General features: G+C 43.8%; 1 long non-coding RNA gene across 1 annotated transcript; it reads right to left on the bottom strand.

Moving 5' to 3' along the window:
* Positions 1 to 3,354: 3,354 nt before the first annotated feature.
* LOC141578070 (uncharacterized) lies at positions 3,355 to 10,485 on the bottom strand. Its single transcript, XR_012507938.1, has 4 exons — positions 10,210 to 10,485; positions 9,551 to 9,685; positions 6,733 to 6,840; positions 3,355 to 3,535 (listed from the first exon to the last, which is right to left on the bottom strand). It is a non-coding gene; the product is annotated as an uncharacterized LOC141578070 (long non-coding RNA).
* Between the last annotated feature and the right edge of the window lie 1,578 nt (positions 10,486 to 12,063).

The following is a 12,063-nucleotide window of genomic DNA, read 5'->3' as shown; positions in this document are numbered from 1 at the left end:
CATGTCCCCTTGGCCCTGCTGACTCCACCCCGTGGAGGGCGTGGCCAGAGGAGGTGTCAGGGCCAGAGGGACCCTCTGTAGTGCAGGACGCAGGGCAGCGGGTTGGGGGAGGGCCCCCTTCCCGGGTTCTAAAGGCAGAAGCCCTAAGGAAGGGCCTGAGGAGACTGTAAGGTATCCTCATTCCCATCAATTAAGAAAACAAAAGCTCACCGCTGGTGAGGGTGGGAAGGCTTTTGTTAGAACAAGGGAAGGCGCTTGCCAAGGTCTGGCCAGACAGGGCTGGGGGGCTTGCCAGGCTGATGAGGAACCGAGAGGCCATCAGCCTCGAAACACCGCCCCAATTCCTCTGGGTGACAATGAAATGCAGAGAGACACGGAAAGCACGATAAACACAGGCCCCAAACTCAGCAGCCTGTTGCTTGGTTCACTGTCCGTCTGGCGCCCCCTCTGGTAGGAGCCTTTACCGCGTCACCCAAGGCTGACCCGGCTCAGGATTCCAGCTGATTTTCCACAGGTGGCATCACTTGCTGGTGACACGAAGCAGGCACGTTAGCCACCTCCCAAACCCTGAGGCTCCTCCTGGGAGGAGCTTGCGGGCCCCCAGTCCAGCCTCTGCGCCACGATGCTCCTTAGTGCCACTCCCGGTTTGCTGCCCCAGCCTCAAGCTCTGGCTGGAACCTCGCCAGATTGTCGATAAATGTCACCCGTGCACCATGTCTAAGCTTGGGGTCCAGATGTGACCACGGCTCTTATCTTCTTCCCATCGATGGATCATTCGGGCTTCATGTCATCATGTTGGCAGGAAGGCCAGCACCGCCCTCTCGAGGACTCCCTGAAGACACATAGAAACATAGGACACAATGCAGCCAATCTCTTTTTTTAAAAACACCTTTATTGTGGTACGATTTCTGTTCCATAAATTAGACACAGCTCACGTGTAGTATTTCATGAATTTTCATAGATGTCTACACCCAGAAAACCATCACCACCATCAAGAAAGCTACCATTTCTATCACTCCCCAAGAGGGGCAATTTTCCAATTCCCATATTTACCCCTTCGCACCCCCTTCCCTCCCTGGTAATCATCAGCTTGTTTCTCTATGTCTGTGGGTCTGTTCCTCTTTTGTCGTTAAGTTCATTGCTGTCTTTTTTTTAGATTCCGCATGGAAGTGGTATCATACAGCATTTTTCTCTCTTCTGGCTTACTTCACTCAGAATGGCTATCTCTGTGTCCATCCATGTTGTTGCAAATGGCATTCTTTTACATTTTTCATGGCTGAGTAGTATTCTGTGGCATCAGTAGACCACTACTTCTTTATCCAGTCACCTGCCGATGGATGTTTGGGTTGGTTCCATGTCCTGGCTTTTATAAATAGGGCTGCTGTGAGCATTGAGGTGCATGTGACTTTTTGAATTAGAGTTTTCTCCTGACGTATCCCCAGGCATGGGAATGCTGGATAATAAGGTAAGTCCATTTTTATTTTTTTAAGGAACCTCCATCCTGTCTTCTCTAGTGGCAATGCAGCCCACCTTACTGAAGCAGAGCCATGCTCAGACTGTAACGGGTATTTCTAGAGGTCAGACATGAAGTGCAGTGAGCTTGGTCTGTTCCAGAAGAAGAGGGCAGTCTGGCAGGGCTGGAGGAGAGTGACCAGGGCATTGTGGTACAGGCAGGGTTCAGATCACATGGGGATGTGCCAGGCTGGGATCAGGAGCCTGGGCTTCCAGTCATCCCTTGGTAACCTTTGGCCACTGGTTCCACGACTTCCCCCTAATACCAACATCCATGGATTCTGACACCTCTTGTATAAAATTTCAGAGGACTTGCACGGATCTTTCGTGCTCCTACCCGTGTACTTTAAATCCTCTCTAGATTACTCACAGTATCTGAGGCAATGTGAATACTATGTAAGTAGTTGCCAGCCTGTGGCCAATTCAAGTTTTGCTTTTTGAAACTTTCCATTATTCTGAATATTTTCCATCCACAGTTCGTTCAGTCTGCTGAATAGGGGGCCCCTAGATATGACAGTGGTCTGTATTCTCAGTTTAATCTAAAACAGACTACCCAAAGTAAAGCAAACCAAACCCAAATGAGCTGTTTTAATTAACAGCATTTAGAGCAGTGGTTCAGTGACACAAGTCTCCGAGCTGACTATTTTGGTGAACAGTGTTCATCTACAGAAGCATGTTCTAGAACCATCTATCACCCCAGATGTCAGCTTTTGTTTATTCTGTTGCTTTCTTAAGCTGAACTGTATCATTACCCAGAATCTCCTTGTTTTCAGCACACTGCTGTAATCTTTTCTGCAGGCCACTCATTTCTTATGTGTTTCTTCCAAAATTTTTATTTCATATAATTTTTCACCTATAAGGTAAAGTAACTCAATAACCTGAATGTAATTTTTCAAAATATGGAAATAACTAAATTAAAAGATTTCACATGAAAACCAATGCCTATTTAATGAAAGCATCATGAAAAAATAAGGGGCAAAAACAAACAAACAAACAAACAATGGATTTAGCTAGGTTTTGCACAGCATAGTGTGTTAGTAAAAGAAGGTTGTGTTCACAGTCTGAATTCTCAAAGTTTGTATGATTTTATTTAACACGACAAACACTTGATGGGAGCAATTATTATTAGTGTATTTTGCAGAAGAGGAAAGTACATTTCTTACGAACATGCTAGTGGACTTTATTTGTACATATCTTACACTGAAGATCATAAAATCACAGAGAAAAGAGCCTTCCTTTGGCAATAAGGGCTCATCTGATCGACATTTCCAGCCCCGTGCCCTGACCGCCTGCGCCTCAGGACAGGTTCACTCAGTGACACGCCCACGAGACACAGCTGCACGGCCTCCCTCCTCTCCTCCTGAGGCCCTCCACTTGCCAGGACCCAGCTCAAATGCTTCTGCTCCCTGAAACCCTTACCAGGAACCTCCTGTTTATTTCTAATTTTTTTTTAAATATTAAACATTTCTGCATTCTTACCTTACTCCTCCTTTGTTTTCCCCGGTGGGGAACGCCATATTCACCCTCGTGTCTTCTACAAACACTTCACGGTGTTGTCTGTTCACTTGTCAAACACTTGAGAGCTATGTGTCAGGCCCAGGGATAAAAAGGGTGTCCGGCCCTGGAAGGTCGCGGTCCAGCTGGGAGGACTGCAAACAGCTGCGCACACAATGCCACGACTTCAAAATAATTTTTGAGTTTCTTCAACTCTCGCAATTATTGCTGCTGAAACCAATCAAATGTACATACCTCTTAATAACTAATTTTCAAAAGTTCCTAAAATTACAATATACTTCTAGGAATAGCATTTTGCTTATATTAGTTGCTATAACTTACACTCAAGTTCAGCACAGTTACGAGTATAAAGTACTCATCCCAGCTCGGCGTGCTCCCTGTGGTGCGCGCACCTGCTCTCTGGCTTGGTCTCTCTCTTTCTTTGTTTTTCCCAAGTCTGCTTCAAGAGCTTGCTTGCTTCAGTCTTTTGAGGTCTTCCAATAAACCTGTTTTCTCTTTCTTGATATTCCTAGAAATACAAAAGTAACTTATTCCTAATCACGGCAGATTGTGGTATAGGCTCTCTTTTACCCAATTCATCCTATTCTGCTGCTGGTCATCTTTCCTAAATTTCAGCTCTGATTTTACCCCGCCCCCTCCAAATGATGACGAGCTTCCCGGAGCCCGCCGGAGCCAGCTCTGAGCATGTGCCCAGCACAGCCGCAGGGCCCTCCCCACCGCTGCTCTCACTGCTCCCGGATGACGACGACCCCCTAACTAGCCCGCCTCTTCCACTCCTGGCACCTGCGGTCCGCCCTCCACACAAGAAGGGGTGAATTGTTTTGAAGAGTCCATTAATATCACTCCTTCATCTGAAACTCTCTGGTGGCTCCCCTGTGTTAGGGTAAATCTGAAGTCCTTATTACCATGACCTTCAGTGTCGCACAACCCAGTGTTGCCTGCTCCTCTGATGCATGTCTCACAAATCTTCCCCCTCCTGCTCCACTCCGGCGGCAGAGACCTCCTGGCTGCCTGGGAACATGCTCAGCACACTCCTACCCCATGGTGGTTGCACTGACTGCTTCCCCTGCCTGCAGCTCTGCTCCCCAGAGCCGGGTGTCTCACTCCTGCACTGGCTCAGGACTTCTGCTCAGGTGCGGCCCCAGGAAGGCCTTCCCTGATCCCTCTTTCTAAAATGGCAGCCCCCAACCTGGCCCCCAGGTGTGCTGCTTTATTTTCTTCTCAAAACACTCATCAGCACCTGACACGGTATATATTTACTTGAAAGCAAAACTTGATTTTGCTCACCTTTGTGTCACAAATGCAGGAAAAAAAAAGGCTTGGCCCAACATTCCACACAACTCTCAATATCCTCCTTCCTCTGCTTCACAGAGTCACACTTATCCTTCAAGACTGAGTTCAAGTGCGGCTCTTCCTGATAACCTCTACCCCCCCAAGAACCTTCCATGTCCCTCCAGCACAGCACTCAGTGCTTTGTTTCCCATGACCCTGACCTGTGTGCAGGCCTTTTCTCTTTAACAAGCTGCAAGCTCTGTGGGGACCGAGACTGATGTCACCACCTGGTTACCTGACGGCACTAAGCAGAGGGCAGTTGCTCAGTAAATGAACATGGGGCTCAACTCAGAACTGCTGAAGGAATTCTCGGATTCATGGCAGGACACTTGATACAATTCAGTTTCAAAATAAAAATTGTCAGAAGTTTTGTCTCACACTACCTTAAAACCCAGCCTTACCAAGAAAATAAATCCACCCATAAAGTGCTGTATTATCACGGGTTTTGGCTTCATCATTTCATTGTTGAATCTTCTGTGTGACCTTCTGTGGATGTCATTTCAGGAGAGTTACTGAGGTTCTTCAAGATTTTACTGTGATACACACTCAGGGGCCTCTGGCCGCCTCTCTGACCTGATCTTCCACCACTCTGGTCCTTACTCCTTTCAATATAAAATATTCAGTTCTTAAAATTTCAAAACTAACTCACAGTGGAACTCTGTGTCACTGAAGACAAAAAGTTTATTTTCTCTAAAGAGCAAAACACTAAGTGAGGAGTACACTCTAAGGGAAACGCTGATGTGGGATCTAAAAGAACGCAAACCCTCAGAGTGTTGGCTTATTAGGAATATAAAAATACTTCCTGCCAATTCTCAGAGAAAAAAACAAATCAATGTCCCGCAAAGATTTGATGCATTTTCCTGTGGGGTCTGTGCCCCCTGTCATGTCATTCTAGACTCCCTTCTGAGAAGCACACATTGCCAGTCAGACACATGGAAACTAACCAACCAAATACAGTCCACTACCTGAACCTTAGAATCAATTTTTCTGTTTTTCCAGAGACATTATAAAAGGACGTTAGGACTCCATATATGATCATCTAACCCCAATGTACTAAAGAAATCATTTATTTCATTGTGAAAATTATTTAGAGCTCCAGTTTTGGACCCTGGAATAGATCTTCTCTTTTAAAAAACAGGCAATATAAGATGTGAAATTTTGAAACACTTTACTGAAGCATTTGGTAAGAAACAGATGTAAATCGTCATGCTTCAGAACTAGGCAGATTAGCCTTGGCCTAGGGAAAGGAGATTTTTCCCCCCTACTTACTCAAAAGTGCCCTCACTTGCCAACCTGTTTACTTTCTAGCTTTGTCTGTACAATGTGTGTCTTTTTCTATTTTGCATGAAAGATCAGTGTGAGCTAACAGCAGCCCTGCCTCAATGCCCTAGGTTATCTTACAGAAAAATGGAAGAAGTATGTGAATATGTGTAACATACATGACATTCACAGCCAAAGAACTTTCTTCTGACAGCAGTCCTATTTGCATGTTTTGGTGAAATGGTTAGTCACTTCTTAAAAGAAGGCAGGACCCTAGCTTGCCCACGGCTGTTGGTTCAGCTCCTTCACTTAACATGTTAAAGGTGGGTGTAGTAACATCCAAAATCCCTTACAGTGTGAGCTCTGCCAGCCCGCCACAGTGAGTGCTGGTTCTCACCACTGAGGCTCCCCTCCTCTGGAGAAACATCCTCACCAAATGGCAGCCCCTGACCCCTGGCCTAGAGGTACACCCACCCACTTCCTAGAGCACACTTCAGCCAGGGCCTGACTGGCTGGGGGGCACAAATGGCTTTCCCCCACTTGCCTCATTTGGGGACCAACTCTGCGGTGCAGTCTGCTCTCCTGAGCTTCCTGGTGAGGGAAGAATGACGCCAGCCTCTGGCTGAGACCACGGTCTCACTTGACCTCCCTCCCCCTGCCCACCCCCACGTTGCATCTCTCTCTCCCCTTCTCCTGAGAGTTATCCTGCAGGAAGTCACCTCCACAAGGACCCCCGGCTCAGGGTCTACTTGTTCGGAACCCGACCTAAGACAGGAAATGATACTGTATATTTATTTTACTATTATTACTAAAAGCATCATTACTGAGATGCATTACATAAGTGTCCCAGGCTTAATGATGGATCAAGAGGGCTGTTCAATTTCCTAAAACTGATGTCAAATTCAAATATGAATATGCTGAAAATACTGAAGTATATATTAGTTGTCTAATGCCAAAAGAAAATCCACTGAAAACTAAAAACATGAAAGTTACAAAACTGAAAATCAATGTAAAATTTTTAAAATTTCCAAGTATAACTAAATGTATTGTTAATATAACAATAAAATGCTTAGAAAAAATTGATTTGATTTTAAGAATTTAAAAAGGACTTACTTTCAGGATGCTAATTTGCTGAATAAGCTCTGGTTTTCCTTGAACATTCACTCTTCATTTTTCTTGTTCATGGAGATCTTTCACTTGATTATACAATTTTTCATTTTCCTTTTTATAAATAGAAAGTTACATTGTAGTTGTCAGCAGGACCTATATAACATTAGCATATGTGCTCATGAAAGATACATCCTTCAAATATTTTTAGTCTTTAAATTTCTTGTTTTTGAGTAAGCTTTAAAACATTTTTCAAACTTTCAATTTTCTCAGAAGACAATTTGCTAGCTGAAAACAACTGTTTCCAAAATGCTCCAAATGCTTAGTAAACAAAAAAGTTGCAGAACTTCCCAAAGCCAGCGAGCCTGGCAGTATAATGTACTGCGTTTCACAGGGGTAAGCGGGTGAGTGACTGCAGGAAAAACCACGTCCTGATTTTGCACATCAGGGATGGAAAGGCCAGGGGGGCTGTTTGTGTGATAAAAAAGAACCCGACTCCATATTAGATCTGTTCCTTTGAATTTAACCCTGTGCTCTGTTTTCTAGGCTCAGTCTTGCCATCTCTGCACCTTTTGTGGAACAATGTTGCCAATAGCCTGAAATATAGAGGAGAGCCTTTTCCCAAGGCTCTGACTTTTAAGGACATTAACACATTTCCATTCACATAAAGATAACAAGTTGCAGAATACAAAATAACATTTCTTTTGTTGGAAGTTTACAGGGGCACCATGATCTGACCTACGTGGACAGCTGCAAGAACACAGGATTCCAAGAACAACGAACTCTTATGTCAAGAAGTTTGCAACAACCAAGCAAGTAGGAAAGGAGCCTGAATTCTGACTTGGGGAAGATGGTTCTCCAGGACCTTAATCTGCCATCTTCTTGGTCTGCCAGCTTTCTGAATGGCTTTCTAAATAAAGTAACTGTTCATTGCCCCAAGACCCTGTCTCCTAACTTACTGGCTTTTGTGCAGTGAGCAGAATGAGTTTGGACTTGGTGACATTTGTACCTTCTTTTTTTCTGTTTTTGGCCCATCTTTCTGTGGTGAGGAAACTGGATGGAGCCACAGTGGGTAGACAGGCTTGTTTCTGGAACTCTCTGCAAGCAAGGAGGTAGAGACTAGGTGTTTCCAGGAGATCAGGATGAGGCAAAGCAAAGCCTAGACCCAGCTCAGTACCTGGCTTGAGCTAAAGAGGGACTCAGACAGTGAGATCAGTGGCAATCTGTGCTTAGATGCTCTGGTTTATTAACCTCTTTAAAATTAAGAGTCTGATGAAAACCAAGGACCTTTGTGAATCTAATGAAACTCTGAACTGTCTCACCACACCTGGCCTAATGCCTGGCAGATAGTCTGTGCTTAATTCTGCAGAATTCTTGAAACCCAGAAAAATACGTACATATGTTGATACACAAGTTTTGTGTTCTGTGTGTGTGTGAGGGGTGGCTGGTATACTCATGGGTCTGTTCCTCAAAGTGCCATGCTCCGTGCGAGCTCAGAACTTCAGGCAGAGGGTCTGGATGGCTCTCAGTAACTCTAGGGCCGTGTGTCCTGCAAAATCAGTACTATCTCATTTGCAGTAAATGCTGTCATCTCTGATGCAGTAGCACTTTCTCTGGATGTCCCTGGAGTGAAACTGCTTCTTATTGGCAGGCTCAAGGCTTAGGCTACTGCTGTCAAAGGAGAAAAAGGTAATGAGACAGAAGGGGGTGGGGTGGTGGGGAGGAAATGAAGGTGAAGCTCGTGCTGGAGATCACCAAACCTGTCCTGCCTGCCTGTCAGGTTAGCGTCACCAAGATGCATCACACAGAACAAATGTCTGACTTCTACAGGACACGTACATTTTCTCCCAATTTTAAGTCAATTTTTTTTTCAATCTCAGGGCATTGGAAATTAATGTCTGATTCATATTTCTGAATATAATATCAAAACTAGCCAATATTATCTACTGAAAATCATTACAAAAAATGAAAGAAAAATGGGACAGTTTCTAAGGAAACATGCCTATAACATTAGTCATAGGCAACACGCATTAACTGGTTACTGTGTGGAGGGCACTCAGGTTGGCCTGCACTGTCTTTTTTATGATTTAAATATATATATTTCCTAATGTGGCTTTAATGTCACACAAGTGGCTTTTAAGTGTAAAGCAAGAGAAAACTGGTAGCCAAGGAAAGCCTGCCAGGCCTCTGTTCTCCGAGCCCATGGAAGGCCCCGCCAGCCCATCCAAGCCCTGACCAGCGGGTTTAGCAGCAGCTTTGACAACGTCCCCGTGTCCCTCAGGAACAGCCAGGGAGTAGGCCCTGCACTCTCAGAAGCCTGGTTTCCTACGGGGCCGTGGGCTCCTCGGGGCCCCTGGCTCACTACACCAGTGAAAACTCCCTTAATCCGTAGTATTTTAACTCTGACTAGGGAAGGGCGGCTCCCCTGGCAGGCAGGCTGGGGGCAGAATCAGCCCACCTTTGCTGCAGGGCTCCGGGAGATGAGGCGCTGTCTTATCTTAATTTCACAACCACTCTTATGAGACAGGTACTGTCAGACTCATTCCCATTTCACAGATGGGAAAACTGGCTCAGAGGGGGGATGTGACTTGCCTAAGGCTGCACAGCAGGTAGTGAAGCCAAGCCTAAAACCAGACTCTGAATCCAGAACCCATGCTCTTAACCACTTTAATTCTGCCCATGACAAATTTACAGACCAAATGATTACTTCCTCATACTGCCAGAATTCCCATTACCTGATAAATGGACACAAATATTTTTAAATGCCTTATTTTCAAAACCAAAGGATCTCATAACAAACTCACTATGTGCTGAAGAACCCTACCTGTTGACGTCCCTGAACAAGTGTCTCTTGTTCCTATTTCTTTTTTTGATTTTATTTTTTCTCTGTGGCAGGAGCTGATGTTTCCTCAAAAGGCAACCACCTTTGTTTCTTGTTTGATTCTTCAATGCTACTTCACTAAGAAAATGCAGAAATTATTTTATTTGGGAAAGGAAATGATGAAGTGAGGAAGAATAAAAGAAAACACAAGGTGCACAGACCTAGAACTGTCTTACAACCACACTGGAATTAGTTTAACACCAGCGACAGTTAATTCATTACAGGATGTTTTGTGCTGATGGCTCTGATGATGTAATTAACTCAGAAATGCTACACAGTGTCATTCTCTGAACTTAGCCCTTCTACAGCAATCTTTCTGAAACTCTGTCTTCCTTGAAGGTCACCACCGTGAACTAAGGGATTTATTTTCAAAAAGGACTGCTAACAAGAGAAGGATCAATATGAGCCAGTTTAAATTCTGATTTTTCCCCAGGGGTTTGATTTAGGCTTTTCTGATGGGAGGCACTCTCGGGAACCAAGTCACTGGCAGCAAACGCATCAAGTCAAAGAGCCACAGGGACAGAGGGTGACAATGCATTTAGCAGGGAGTACTAGTTCTTTTTCCATAAGTAAAAGAAAAAGTAGGACAATGTGTCTAGTACCTTGGCTCGAAGAATATAGTTGTCTTGACTCAGTTGGAATAGTTCCTCCTCCTGCTGTCTCTGTAGTTCCTCCATCTTATCTTCCAAAGCTCTCGCTCTTTTTCTGAGAATGTGACTGTAATCCACTGCCTGAGGGCCTGTGCCCCTCTGCATTTTCCCTCTGCTTCCTGAACTCTTTCAAACATAGTCAGTTTTGCTTCCTTGTTCCCACCACCGTAGCCTGAAGAATGCTTTTAAGGAAAAGCATTACTTTGGTATGTAGAGTTATATATTAGATTTGAACACAGTGGGTTAGGGAAAAAAACACAAATGAAAATGACACGGTTAACAATGTTCTACTACACAAGAAAATCAATAAGTGTTCAGTAAGAGTGAGTGAGTACAGTATCACTCAGTGCAGAAGAAATTTCATTATTTATAATTTAATTTTAACATATAATTATAGACCATACAACCATTATGAATATTACTGTGAAATTCAACACCTACATTCAGAAACTGAACACAGGCATCAGTTTCTGAGGGGTCTGTAGACTTCTCAGGGAGCCACGCAGCTTTCCCCGTTGGAGGCTGGAGTTGCTGGCTTGGTGAGTCCTGTTCCAGATATTCCTAAATGTCATGAACAATGGATAAAAGCACCGCAAATACAAACTACATTGAATGTGTATTCGGCAATTATGTAACAAGAATCACTAATACAACAGGAGCACTAAGACAAGTGAAGATCTCACAGCAGGCAGGTGCATAACAAGTGCCCTCACACAGCTGTCCCCCTGCACGCAGGACCCTGCATGCGGGACCCCTGCCCGGAACCGGTTTCTACTCCATTTGACACAGAGGCCAACTGACCCAAGGCTCATGTCCAATGACACATGGAGCTAAATAAATGTGAGGAGAATGTGGATCAGGATAATTTCAGGTTTTATCATTTTTAAATAAATTACTCTTTTAAATGTTCACAGAAATAACTAAAAATATCTAAAAGAGGCATCAAAGAGCAGCTGATAACTTTATGAAGAATTTTAGTTCAGATTAAGTGGGCTTTAAAGGACATTTTTCTATATAAAGTATATCAAGGTATAGTATCACTGGAATAATATAAATTGCATGGAAACTATAACAAGTTTAAGTTTGATTAAAGAAATAAATGATAATCCTGCTCTAATACTGTGATATCACTCATCACATTAGAAAAAATGTTATTCATGTATATTTTGGTCAAATTTTTGGCTTTTAAGGTACCTCGTAAATCCCCAAACAGCAGAAGTAGTTCTAAGGCCAATAATTATTCAGTTAGTAATACAAAAAGAAAGTTTCAGGGAACTCCCTAGAAGAGATCTGGAGGCCCGTACTCAAACCCTGCAGATCCTGAACTGACCCCCAGTGAACGTTTCCCTGACTGCCTTCGAGGTAAGTGAAGAATTAAAATTTTATATTTTTAATATAATTTCTTTAGGATGTTAACATTTTAAATGCAAAGTTTACTTCTTTCATTAAAAGTGAAATAAGTGGTTCTTAAAGATTTGGAAACTACAGAAAAGTCAAAAGAAAAAACAAGTCCCCAAAAGTACCTCACCCCAAGATTTCCTTCAAATCTTTTCCAGGTTTTTTCCTTATAGAGCAGTAATCACATTTAATTAGGCAGTTTGATTTAGAAGGTTTTCTGTAGAAACCTTTTAAAGCATTCATAAAGGATCTGTTTCAGTCAATGTAAAATCAGGCCATTAATCCCTCCAAGTCACTGGAGGACCATTAACGTGGCCGGTGAAGGGGTCAGACCCACCAGCACTGTGACTCTCCCCAGGACGGGGCGGCGGGAGTGTGGCAGGTGTTTTTTGCTCCAGCTGCGGTCAG

The sequence above is a fragment of the Camelus bactrianus genome, chromosome 7 (assembly GCF_048773025.1).
Source record: "Camelus bactrianus isolate YW-2024 breed Bactrian camel chromosome 7, ASM4877302v1, whole genome shotgun sequence".
Classification (NCBI taxonomy): domain Eukaryota; kingdom Metazoa; phylum Chordata; class Mammalia; order Artiodactyla; family Camelidae; genus Camelus; species Camelus bactrianus.
The sequence above is the reverse complement of the archived record's forward strand: the minus strand, read 5'-3'. Positions and strand labels throughout refer to the sequence as shown.